This window comes from Cloeon dipterum, chromosome 3 (assembly GCF_949628265.1).
Source record: "Cloeon dipterum chromosome 3, ieCloDipt1.1, whole genome shotgun sequence".
NCBI classification, from domain to species: Eukaryota; Metazoa; Arthropoda; class Insecta; order Ephemeroptera; family Baetidae; genus Cloeon; species Cloeon dipterum.
In genome coordinates this window covers 10,978,791-10,992,925 of record NC_088788.1, presented here as the reverse complement: position 1 = coordinate 10,992,925, position 14,135 = coordinate 10,978,791, and positions in this window count along the sequence as shown.

Below are 14,135 nucleotides of genomic sequence, written 5' to 3'. Positions count from 1 at the left end.
TTGAAATATAGGAAATGCTCCAAGCACTCCAAACAATTTGTTGTTTGGGCATACCAGCCAAAGATTGACGTACTCTCACAAAAAGAAAAGCAGCATTTCGTGCGATATATTTCCATCAGGGCCAAAGTGTAATCTTCGAGAAGTTCTAAATCCTGCTGCAAGAGAACGAAAAACGAGGTTTATAAAATATCACACTAACTTTTGGCCTGGTCGTAAATAAAAGTGAGCACTCGTCTCGCACACATCTCACCAAGGCACCGTGAATTTGGCCCGTGCGCGAGTACCGCTTTTTATCTCGCATTATTTTCCCTCAAGAGAGTAAAACGTGCTGCGGCAACCGGATTTCTTAAAGGGCATAATCTCTCTTGCTAACGGAAATTATTTTAAGTTATGGCTTCTGTATTTTGCTCTCAAGTGACAAGTTAATTTGACCACCGGCCGCAAAAAGTGTTCAGCGAGGTCTCCGTGGGCAAAGTTGTTACTGCGTATATGAGTTATGGCTTTATCACCAGACTCATAAATCTGACCGCTTTTTATCTTAGCCAGTAATTTTCCTATGTGCCTGGATTTCTTAGATAATCTTTGCCAAAATATTGGATTTAATATAAATGAGACAACTCACATAAATCAGAGATTTGAATCAAATTTAAATTGCAGCAAAGGGGACTTTTGACCTCGGTTTATTATTGCCACAGGGAACTTTCAGATCGAGGCAATTGAGAATTCAATTCGGTTAGAAATATCACATTTCAAGCTGATTTATAAATTTATTTCCTTCCAATACATTTTTCACGAATCCTTTTCTGAGGCTTAAATCTTTTCCATGGCTCATATTATCATTTGAGAAATTCTGCAGACTTTAAAGGACATTTATGTTAAAAAATGGAATATTACATTCTCATGTTTAGCTAAAAATTCTAGAATTTGTGCTGTTTGAATTTTTGACATCGGCCATCGCGTTAGCTGTAACAAAGCTGGACAAAGAGAGCAGCCATCACATTGTTCAGGGGATACGTCACTTCTGTTGCACTGATAGATGTTCCTTGTTGCAATTGTTTGGTTTAATTATACAATGACTGCAATGAGCAACAAAGGAAAATCCTACAAACAGCCAAACAATCATTGAAAAATCGACGCATGCTAAACTTATTATCTTTGCCATTCTGAGCAGTGATGAAGTCACAATTGTTTTTGCCGCTCTTTTGTTCAGCTCTTGATGGCCAACGTGTTTTGGCCGATTCTGCGAATTCCAACGGCAACCTTATTTTTCGAATGTTTAGCTCTACAAAATATTTCTTAGTAATAGTGCCTTTTAAATATAATTTAAGCAAGATATTTATATCTTTATTTTCATTGGCAATAGATTTAGATAAAAAGAATGTTTTTGCTACAATATGCAGCTTAAATAAAACCAACGGTTACGCAACAAACAACGCAGTAGAGTTGCTGAAAACGACTGCAGTGCTAAATGAAGCGTGCGGAGCGGACACTAATGTCCCGTGTTTTCTCTGCAAGCTGAAATGTGAGCACACTTTTTCAAAGCGTGTATCGTTCTGCCCTGCCAGTTGCATAAAACGTCAGCGATTCGATTGATGGATGGATGGGCCGCGCTCTGGCTTTTTTGAGTGCACCCTCTCGACCCGATTCCTCTCTCCTCTGCCTGCATTAATCGCAACGTAGTGCAAGAGCTGCTGGTTAGTTTCCAATTAAAAAGTGAGTGCCTATCCCGCATGTCTATTTCAAGGCTGTCGATTTCATGAGTGGAAAGCTCTCTGACAATCAATTTGCGATCCGCAGCGTTCATTTAATCGTTTTTAAAGGTGGCAGAGTGAGAGCAGTTGATTTGCAATTTGCACTTCTAAAAGAGTGAAATAAAAATTTAGTACAGTTTGAAAATTGTGCTATGAGGTTGTAATAGAAAAAATATTAAACGCACTGGTCGTGAAACACTTAGAGGGTTTCAGAATATAGCTGCTTCTCTTTAGAGTATTTTTTCTTATATTTTTTGGGATATATTTTATAGTTATAACAACACTAACAGAACTTGAAATGAATGAGGAGGAAATGTCTTGGTACAATGTTTTGTCTAGGACACGTAGCAAACCTTGAGGGAGAAACTAAATTATTTTGTAGAAAATCTTTTTATTTTTTATTCTCTTTTAGTAAATTAAGTTCTATTTAATAATAAAATAAAAATGTCTAAATGATTTGTAAGTCGCCATGAAATTAAAGTGGAATGATACTGGGCAATAATTGAAAATTATTTGAATTGTTGGATGCCATAAACAATTGATCGATAAACAATTTGTTCAACAATTTGCAATAGTAAAAAAGGACCTTCCTACAGTAAAAATTCAAATTTTGCCAATTTTCTCCAAAATTTACAGTGCTTGAACATATTTTCTTGGCATATTCCGATTCCTCTCGTCGAGATCTGTCCAACGGTGTTTGCCACTTATTGTGGAAACTCTTGGTTTTGAAATAAAATCGGATTTCAAGTAAGGAGACAGCCATTACCATTTGAAAAACACGGCAACTTTCCAGCCAATTTTCTCAAAAAATTACAGCGCTTCTTAGATCAATTAAGGCTTTAACTGAATCCTAAGGGGCGAGGTTATGCAATGGCAACAAGCATTTTTCAGGCTTTTGCAGTATCATTCCTCTAATGGTCTTGGTTCCGTAAAAATTGCGCATAGTTTAACAACCAAACGCGATTTTCCTTGTTGCAAGAAAAGGGCAACAATCAATTCGACAATGAAAATTTAGGTGCTTGTTGAGCTGTGCGCAATTTTACGGCACCAAGAAATGAACTCTTAGAAACACACACAAATAATTAAAAGAAGAATCACCACTAAATTTTAAAATTAAATAAAATCTTTGGCACTCTTACGAATATACCCATGGTGATGACGTGATGTCAATCCTAAAAGACTCCCCTTTCTTTGATGTGAAAAAAAACAACAAATGAAATGGATGCATTTTGCTGAATTGAAATTAGGCAGGACAATTGGTCAGATCATATCATTCAGCAAGCTTGGGAAAATAGGGAAACCTAGGATGTTAGTGCGGAAGACGAATTGAATCGAAAACAGAGAGAAAGAAGTAAAAAGTCTCATTTGCAGATGGGAAAGAAAAAGTGCAGGCTGGCGAAGCCATTCTGAAAGAGAGAGAAGAGAGCGAGAGCTGTCACTCTTCGCCCCCAAGTCTGAGCGGCAATTTTCCGTCGTCGGCTGCCGTGGAAATGAACGTCTTTGGCTGCAGCAGGCACCAGGAAATGACGCGAGTAAAAAGTTATTTCTGTGCACACGCAGACGAGCTCTGTTGTTTTGCGAGGCGCGGGGGCAGCCGGGGGAGGCAAATGACCCAATCGCTTTCCTGTTGGCTGACTCGGAGCCGCGGAGGCAAGGTCATCTCAGCGCTATTCGGCCAAGTCGGGCGGATTTCCAAATTTATTACTCAGAACCCACTTTATTTTCCCCTTTCACGAGAATTATGCTCTCAGGAAATTGGCTTTTCTTTTTCTGTTCGGTATTTAAATTTTCTCCCAAGCAGGGAAATGGATTTTGCTGTCGATTCTAATGTTTTTCAGAGGATGAGCTGGCGCCGCCGACTTCTTTTTTTAATACAAATGAAGGAGATTGCTGATGGAGACTGGTTTTGCAATGCAGATTTTGCTTCTCTGTCGCAAGGAATGACATGCTTTTGTTCTGATGGAGTATATTTAGTTTGAAATCATAATTCAGGTGGTTTATATTTGGAGAAGACGAATACATTTCCCATTAATTGTTTAAAATAATATATATTCATAGCTAATAGTAAAGTATTTGTAAATATTTTTATAATGGCTTTGTATTGATATGTTTTAAAAAAATTCTGTTTATCCCCCTAACTTTGTAAAGTAACTATTATTAAATAAAAAAAGAATATTTTAATAAAATTAAATCAATTTTATTAAACTAAAAATTTAAACAATTTAATCATAACCTTTAGATTTTATACAAAATAACAATTTTTAAAATTATAAGCTTATAATTGTTTAGTATAGTTTGTTAAATATTTCAACCATGCCTGTCGCTGGCAATAATGCTCTGCAGCCGCAGAGCGAAAGTTTGGCTGAAGCCGTGTCAGCCTGCCGCCGCTTAAAATTACGCGGCTGAGACCTCTATAGTCATATGTATTTTTGCGCTCTGTAATTTATTGTTCAGAGTTTTTTAAACATATATAAAAGCTGAGTTAATCAAGGAAAGGATTCGAAAATGCATACATTTTCTTTTAGCACGAACAAATTATGAAATATGTATCAAAATTTGTATTTACGAAAGTAAATTTAGGAGAAAATATTAAAAAAAATTAAACCGTAAATTTTCAGCTGCATAATTAAAAACTAGGACAAATTTTCTCATACAAGCTGAAAATGTGCAATTTGTGTATGGAATTTTAGCCAATACAGATTGTTTTAGCAGATTTAGTCGGGTTTTAATTTATCTTAAGTGTAATTCAAATGGCTTAAAATTACAAGATTAATCTAATTTGATGATTAGAAGCTAAGAAAAATTATAAATCGTTTAAAATTCAATGCCTTTCTCGTATATATATTTTTTAGAGATGCTCAAGGCAGTCTGAAATTCAATCTTTTTTTCAATTTGCAAAATGCTTCTAAACGCTTCTCAGGGCGCTGAAAGGAGAACAAACAGGGAATGGAGTTTCGCCTCGGCATCAACTTGCAGCTAACCCACTCAAAGCAATGCATTATTTATCAAACTGGCTGCAGGCACTTTTGAAATAACTAATCGCTTTGATCTCGTAACGTACAACAGAATGTTTTCTGCAAACTGCACAAAGCGGTGGCGGAACAGAAGTCATTTTTGAAAAGGCAAACGGCAGCCGCTTGTAAACGTAACGTTTTCTCATAAAAAGCTCATTAGACAGACGCTCTCCTAGCTGCGCGTGGGCGGCGAAGAAACGCTCGCTGTTGGCGCGCGCGGGGGATGTGTGTCGGAACGAGAGAGCTCCATAAATTTGAATCTAATAAAGCAAATTGCTCCTGCCTGGCAGCAACATCGCTTTTCAATCAACTTTCGCTGAAAACTAAATCCACCTTAATTAAGTTCGCTCGGCTGGTAAAAATGACCGACCTAGATTCGCTCGGATGAGTGCATTATTTGCATGAGCGGAAATCGCGCTCGTGTCGCAAACACCGCGTCGTCGATTGCATTCGACGCCGTAATTTTGCGCCGACCTTGGGTGTCGCAGCTCAGAGAAAGAAGAAGCGGACTGGAATCCGCCATAAAAACGGCGGAACAATAACATTCCTCGTGCGCGCGCGACTCTCCACGACAATTGCTTTTGCGGAGATGCAGTTCTGCCCTCGATGATGGTGTAACGAGCGACAGCACCAACGGATAAATTCACTCGTGGCGAAATGCACCATACCATGGAAAGCTGTAACACTCGCTCGATTATTGTCAACGACCTGTCCACTCGGAAGTAATCGCGGAGAGCTCAAACTGTATGATGTGTATTCGATTGAAAAAGGAGAAAACGACGAGCGGGGCGCCTGCCACACGATTTAAGATGCTCCTTTTACAACTTGTAATATGCAACTCTACTTTCTCATCGAGTTTTCATGTAATACTGGGAATTTTTATTGCTTTGATGTGATTGTTATTGAGGTGTTGTTCCGCCATTATAGGTTTCCTTTCAAAGTTTCTACACGCACATATCAACAGTTGTGTTGCATTCGTCCTTGACTAGAGTTAGGATATTTATAGACGATCGTTGTTTTTCAGAGCTTTCATTATTAGCGGGACGATTCAATGGGCACATTTCTTCCAATTTCAAGCCATTTGAACCACACGCTTAAACCGTCTAAATCCGCTAAAATCAACTGAGTTTTTTTGGCTCTGTTGCTACATTCCCTTTTGCTCAAGAGGTCAGCATTCTATTTGAGATTTTTCAGTTTTATTAAAAATATTCAGACATTATTTTTTTGATGATATAGATAGTTTAACAATGAAAATGCCACAAAGACTGGGCTATGCATAGTATTAACATTATTAATGACCTTCAATTTGTTTTAATTTTCTATTTCATCCTCCAATTAAATTTCTACCTTTTAAAGACTGGAACAAAAATTAAAAAGCGCTTCAAAGATCTAGGACAACCTGGTGCTCAATCTGGCATATAATATCCGATTAAGTTAGCTTTAGAGATTTTTAAGTTGCGCACGCTCCCAGACGAATTTTCTAGTTTTTGCATGTTTGCAAAAATTAATTTATGAATTTTAAGATTATTCGTAGATTTTGTCTGTTTATGCTTTATTTAAAATATTTTTAAGTGGATTAAAACTCATAAATAATTTGGAAAATAATTTATTTACGCTTTACCCACACTCTCAGCTCTAAAGCTTAAAAGCTCTTTGACTTATCGACAACAGTTTGTGCCAATTAAAAATCGTGTACTTTGTATTTTCCCTCAAAAACTCTTGCTCTTAACGAGATGAGAAGATAAGATTTTTCTAAATTTTCCCTAAAAATCAGACCATTTTCTCATTCTAATTTAATTGTTACACGATATAGAGTTAGATTACACAAACCTTAGGCTCCCTTGTTACCACAAACTAGTACTTAATGAAGTTAATCGTGACCTATAAAGCTCCATCTTAACTTTCTGAGATAGTTCTAGCACTTTGAGTACGTTCCCAGAAAGTTGTGTTTGCAAAAAACTTCTGATTTTTCCTTGTGGAATATTCCTAACCCACATTTAAACAGACTGCTTCCGTAGCCGTAAATATAATCTTTTAAACATAATATGAACATCCTGAACTCTACTGCTTGCATGGACGCAAACATCGTTATAAAGACTCCACTGGAGAGAAAAAGGTTAATTAAAAAATTACGCCGGGTGCACGCGCCGCGTATAAAAGCTAGCCGAGCAGAAGCAGCCCCATTTCTATTCAGGCCATGCGAGCGCGAACCTCAGGGCGTCGGGTCTGTCTTCATTAAAAGTGCAGCAAAATTTACGATGCGCACGCTTTTCAATTATTACTCTGCTTCTTGCTCCTTCCAGCAACAAAACAAGAATAAGGTGTGCGCAATTACGCGTCGTTCGCGTCGCATTACAACGTCGTAAATTATTCGCAGTGCCGGTTTCAGCTTCGCCCTTTTGATTCCGAACGTATTACAAAGGGCCGATAAATCTCCCGGAATCGGATATGCCGAGACGGACGGCCGGCCGCCGGCTCGCAATCAGCGCCGCCGGATTATTATTATGCCGGCCGAGATGAAATGATTTTGCTGCAGCCTCGAAATCGAATTTCGATCTGCTCGCACAACCTATCATTACGCGTGGGGCTGGGTCCGGCGCGGTATTAATGCTCGTCGAAAACACCGCAAGGCGTTGCTCCATATCTCGGTGAGGTTCTCGCTTATATTAGATATTTATGTATGTTGGAAATGCAGCGCGCTTCGATCAATCGCAGAGGCTTAATTTTGCAACCTACAAGCCGCAAATTGAAATTAATAAGTCAGAATTCAGGTCACGCAAATTACTACCTGCAAAATTTAAAATCAATTTGAGTCGTTTGAACTAAACGAATGAATTTAAAATTTGTTACGCTGGCTGTGCTGATGCCAACGTAAGGAAAATGTATTTTTTTCTCAATAAGGCCTTGATTTTTGTGATTTTTGATGAGAAGTTGAAAATATTTGATTCAATTGCAATTTTTAACAATTAAGAAAGCATGCAATTTAGACGATCAACCTTTTCTGAGCTTCCTATCGATGTGGGACCGTCAAACGAACAAGAATCATGCAATTTTAATCCAAAAATCATTCTTTTAATCGTTCTTAAACTGCTAAAACCGTCTAAAAATAGTCTTATAATCCGTCTATTCCATGGATAAGTTCATATTTTTGCTTCACATAAGAAATTGCAAAAAACCCACGAAAAATGCAGCTATGGCAAAAAACATTTTCAGTTCATTTGCTGTTCAATTGATTCCGAGTCTATTTTCCACGACATTTATCACGAAAACTTGCAACATTAACGTCACTTTGCATACTGGTGAAAATATCTTTTCGCGAGAGCAACAGCTGACAAAAGGACTGCAAATGTAGGTCGGCAGTTCGGCCTGGCTGAACGTGAAATCGATTTGTTTTGTTCTCGCCATCTACTCCAAGGCTAAATTCAACACATATCCGCGCGAGGATGCGAGAAAAATTGACACTTTTTATCATATTACCTCGTCCGCGCCGGAACAATAGAGAAGACGGAATTTAACGACACAGACTTTCCGCGCCGCACTGAAAACTCGTCGGCCCGAATTCTCAGCGGCCGTATATTTTTTACATCACGGCAGCCGGAGAAATTTCACGTGCGTGAATAATAAATTGGGCGTATAAAAGTTCTTGTGAGCGGTCGGGGTAGTGTACTCGGGGGTGCGGGTTATAAGGGTAATAATGCAGGTTTGGGCAGGAGATGGAGGGCTGTCTGCAGTCTCTCAAGACAAGGGCGTAAAGAGCCGGGCTCAATCTCCTTTGACGACAAGCTGCACCCCAGCAGCTCTCGAGGATGAGCACCGTCGTCGACCTATGGCTCACGCGTGTGTTGCTGCTGCTGCTGCTTCAAAATAAGGTTCAACACAAACACACAAAGGGGTGTCGAGGGGTGGGGAGCAGAGGGAACTAGGCCGTGTCGCTTTTGTCTCCACTCGCCCGTCGTGCTGATGAAAAATTCAATGCGTGTTCGGAAATTCGGTGTTGCGTCGCGCGCGCGAGAGCCGAAACATAATATTTGGGGACGCCAGCCTGAATATTTCACAGCAGCCATGCGATTTTATTAGGCGTGATGAAACTTTATACGTGCACTGTTTCCCGTCATTTGGGTGCGGGGTGGGTAGATTTTTTGAAAGAAGCGCGTTAGTGCCTAGTGGCGCGTTTGTTTATTGAATTTGCTTCGTCTTCTTCCGCTTCTATTCCATAAAAGTAGCGCGTTGCAGGAGGATATAAGGAAATTTTTTGCTGACATTTCTGCCATTTATGAAAATTACCCTTTAGCGCAAGACGGGGAAAGGGAATCCATAAATTAGGCCTGAAACTCGCAGTTTGGTAGAAATTTCTGTGACGTTTCTATAGAAAATAAAATGTTATGCTGCTCTCGATGTTGGAATTTAGCGAGCATTTTTTGCAACGTCGCGGAAATTTCTACCAAACTGCGAGTTTCAGGTCTAATTTATGGGTTCCTACCCTGAAGAAAATGAAAACTTCAAAATTTATCTAAAACAACATGGCAAAATAATTTGAATGAAATACTGATCAAAATTAGATCAACATTTTACCAAAAATCGTGAATAAATTTGTGATGTAAACCATCATTTTATTAATTTATTCCAAACAATTTTAACCGATTTTAAGACAGTTTTTACAGTTCTTGATTGTGGTTGAAATGGCTTAAAACAGAAGGTCCCGTGATAATTGGAAACTCAGAATAAAAGATCGTCTACAAAAACTGTTGATTTATGTCTCTTAAAAAAATATATGAACATTTTCCTCAGCAAATGATTCGTATAAAAGTAGCAACATTTTATGCATCCTCGAGATTGCATGCGGCGTGTTCGATACTTTTCCTTTAAGGCCACAATATTGCAACCGTTGTTCAGTGCATGACAAAAGTAAAATTTTACTGCGATCGACACGCAGCAAAAGGAGGACGATTATTGCATTCTGAAGGAGAATATACATGACATACATATATTATGTACGCAGTGCAAGGCCGGAAGCAGTCAGAGGCAGCTTCTTCGATTTTAGCATTTATGCAAGCGTTTTATCTTTCGAGGACTCCATGCAGTGTTCCAGTTTTACTAAATCATTACTTTTCTTCGAGGAGCAGCTCTCTTATCTGCCGGCAAATCGCTGGCAGATGCCATCGATAACCGCAATATCAAGAAGGGAAATTTCCTCGTGTAATTTCAACCGCGGTTGGTCGATCGGTCAGGACCAGAAGAGGAAATGGTGTGTGCAGCCAAGAAGCCTTGTGCCATCCACGATGCCTGCCGCAGAAATCAATCGCGAGGGGTGAATAGCTCTATGCGGAGGAGTGCATGAAACCGTTTTGCTCGCATTTATGGTTGCCACGCGTTGCTGCAAAATTTTAAATGTAAATTCTAACAATTTGAAACCCCATTTTTGGTTTGTAATTGATTGATTTTGTAGCGGTCCTGCCCTTTTGTTGTGAGCCATGAATTGTTTGCGGTTAGAATTATTGTTTAACAACCGAAAGATGATTTTAAAAATAAAAATTCAGTTTTCGTCCGTAAGCCCCCAGTGCCGACGCGGGGCGTTTAATAATGCAGAACCCGATTCAAAGGGGTGAGTCCAACCATCAGTATTTTTTTTTTAATTTGTAAAAATAACACAAACAATAAATGTCAGGTATGGTGTTCGGATTTCTTCTGTAAACCAATGCATCTACAAAAAATCTTCATTTTAATTCATTCGTCTTCATTATTTCTACCCTCATCCCTAAAGCTTAGGTTAAAAAAAATGTTGAATAATTATTTTAGTTTTTCAAGTCTACAGATGTGATGAATTTTAATATAAAATATCATGATGTTTTGGTTTTAATAAATTTACGTACCACGGTGATTTACGAGTCGCTTATTAATTTTAAGCTTTACAGACATTTCCTGCTCAACATTTTCTGCGTTAGGTTGCAGCCCTTATTATTCATGAGTTTCCTTTCCTGCGTCTAGGGCTGAGGATAAAGCGTCTGGGACTGAGAAAAGAGCCCAAGGCGAAAGAGAAAGCTTATTAATTAGGGCTGCTAAACCAGCAGCCGAACCTGGCTGAGCAGGAAATTTCCTATTTTACCAGGAAATTATCTCAAAATAGGAATAATTTGGATTATTGATGAGCACTGGAAATACTACGAGATTGAAATAAATTGAACTATATAAATCCTTTGTCCCAATAAAGTGCCTCAAGAATTTTAAGCGGTTTTATTTTCTTATGCTTTTTGATCAGTGTTAAAATTTATGCACTTTGTCTACGAGATAAATTCTCTTTTTCTGCTTTAAACTAACGCGAAAATGAAGAGCCGGACTCTCAGTTTTTGCACAAGTTATCATTAGCACGCTCACAGTGGAAAGTGGAGCGTGGCAACCATTCGACGCGGGTGGCAGCAAATGCAAACATCTGGCGTGAGGCGCGCAAAAAGTGAGCAAACGATGATTCGAGAAGCTGAATTATGCAAAAGACCTCATCTCGGACCTTTCCTTCTTCCTCCTTCCTCTGCGGGTGTAATATTGCGCGAGAGCATTTGTGCTGCACGGCAGCAGTCATTCCCCAAGGTACTCATCGCTCTCCTTTTGTGCGCCACGCGAGCAATTGTTTGCGCGCCCGGCGCGTCTTTTGCGCTCATATTTAATTTATCCAGCTGAGCACGCCTGCGAACCGGTAAATTTTTCATCTGTCAGCCACCAAATCCCACAAGCTGTGATTAAAAATTCACTTTTATTCTTCGAGTCGAGACCCGAGGAAAAACAACCCAGCTGGGAAAGCGTGCGACCGCATTTCAAACAAGAGCTGTTTTTCTCTGGTGACAGCGCTTTGTCGGCTGGTTTCTCTGGGAATTCGCATTTGTCTCGGAATTAAATTAGAATTATAATGAGAGCTTGGATAAAAGGATTATTACATTTGCTTCAAGCACACATGAACGGGAAATTGCTCGGTCGCTTTCATTTGTGCAAATGATTTAGCGATTGTAAACTACATATTACGTTTTGTATGAACAACCTCATCTCGGCTTCACAAAGAGTTTACTTTTTTTTATAAAAATAATAAAACCTAATCGAATGCTTAGATGATAACTTCTGTCATTAGTCATTCGCGAGCCCATTCATTTTTTATAGCGGAAGTCAAGAATAATGTTTTCTTTTAAGGGTAGAAAAAAATCCCTGCCAAAAAACTGGCCCCTTCTCTTTTTTAGTCATGTGTGTGTACAACAAAGCAATAATTTTTCTTCACATTCTGTCAGTGGAAGCCAAGCAAGACTTCTCCTAGAATAGACACGTCGTTACATGTTTTTGGGGTCGAAAATTTTCAAGTGTCTCGAAGAAAAAAGTTTATCAATGTCTATCTTATTTATTAGAGGTGAACTGTGCGGTTAAAAAATTTAAAAAGGCCATCTTCTACGTTAAATAAAAAAGGAGGTCAGGGTCATTTATCATACAAGTCTGTCATAATTAAATTAAGTAACTAGGTTGAAAGAAGAGAAGTGACAAAATGCTTGCAGCTCGCGGCTTTTGGCAAAAAAGGTCGTTTCAGCAGAAGTAATAATTAAAACTGTGCAACGCACAAAGAGGATGGTTATAAAAGAATTAGCTGCAAATTTATTGCAAACCCGGCTAATTAAAAAAGCTACAAAACAAGCGCTCGAGATGCCAGGCGGCGCGAAATAATTAATTAAAAAATAAAGCAACTCCTGCAAACAACGGGCATCGCAGTAGCAGCTCTCCAGAGGGAAATTACACTCGGCTGTAAACAAACGAGTTCCGAAGCACTCTTTTCCCAGTACTAGCCCAACAATGAACTCGAATTTTCATGCAGAGGTGAGACTGCTCCGCGCGGCTGTAAAGAAAACACACACGGCCCACGTGTTTTACTACTTTCTGGTTTCGTACAGACTGAAAAATGACCATCTGCAGGCAATAAAACTTACGACCACTGCCGCTTTTGACTCCAGACCAGTTGAAAGTCAAAACTGCTTCCATTTAGCCACGCTGAAAAATTTCTGCGTTTAAATTGGCATAAAATTTACATATTTACCTGTTTATTTAGAACGGAAATTTATTTTACCTACTTCAAAATTTTCAAAAGCATTTTTTTATCTTTCTTTGATGTGTTTTCAACTTGAGATGAAAAAGGAAGGGAAATTTGGAAGCAAAGGAAGCGTTTTTAAGGAACAGAAAAATAATATGCACAAAGGTAAATTTATGAAATTCATGAAATTATGGAATGGAATATGCGCGGAAATTTATTCTGGAAATTTGTTATTAGTGAAAATTATACGAGGAAATATTAAATAAGACGTTTTTGTACTCTACATCAGTTGTTTAAAACTAAAAATTTTAGGGCAGATTTAACAATTCTTCGTACTAATTCTCATAATCATGTCGAATTTAAGGGCAAATTTTAAACGAAAATATATTCCATCACACCGCACATCTATGAATCATTGGGAAACCTAAAATATTAACGTCTTTAAACATCAGGAAATGCATAAATTTAAGCAGGGAGCTATTTAGGAACCTAAAATTTATTTAATGAATTTTAATTTTATTTTATTTTTGTTGGAAACTGCAGTGCTTTTATTGCTAAAAGTGGAGGAATTATATACTTACAAGCATGGAACACGTTCACGTAGTGAAAAGTTGCAATTAATAGAGCACCGATCTTGATTTCATATACCTGATGTTCCAGGACAGAGGTGGATTAAGAATTTCGCGAATGGTTGTTATTTTCACATTTCCAATTAAAGCTCAAAAATTAAAGCGAAATTGAGCCGAGAAATCAAGTTACAGAACGGCAAATAGTTGTAAAAGCTGTCGAAGGGCTGTTTGCACACGGCGGTCAGGTGCCAATCGAGTGTGCTTTGCAGAGGTAAAGGGTTTGTTTACGTGGTTTTGTTACTTTCATTAACCGACAGGGCGCTCTCAAGCTGCAGCTCTATTCAGAAGCGCGGCAGAGCGGCACAAAAGTTGCAAGCGATCCATTTCTCGGCGAACTAGCTGCTAATGCATCACACGCTCGCGGTCAATTTCGTTTTCCCCTGGCGAGAGATGCAACGCTCAGCGGTATAAACTTGCTTGCTTGCTGCGGTCTCGTTATGCCACTCGAGGAAACAAATAAATTCGCTCGGCGCAAAGAACAACAAGCAATTTATCAAGCGCGTGGTGGCGGCATCAGGCTAAAAAAGTTTCAAGTACGTTTGCCGCAACATCATTCATGCACTATCGCACACCAACATCCATCAGCATCCCCTTTCCGCCCTCTAGTCCGCATCGAGACGAAACAATACACACATACCTGCTTCACGCGAGTTTGATTAGCCCGGCTGCCTGCAAAATTCGTCCGCAA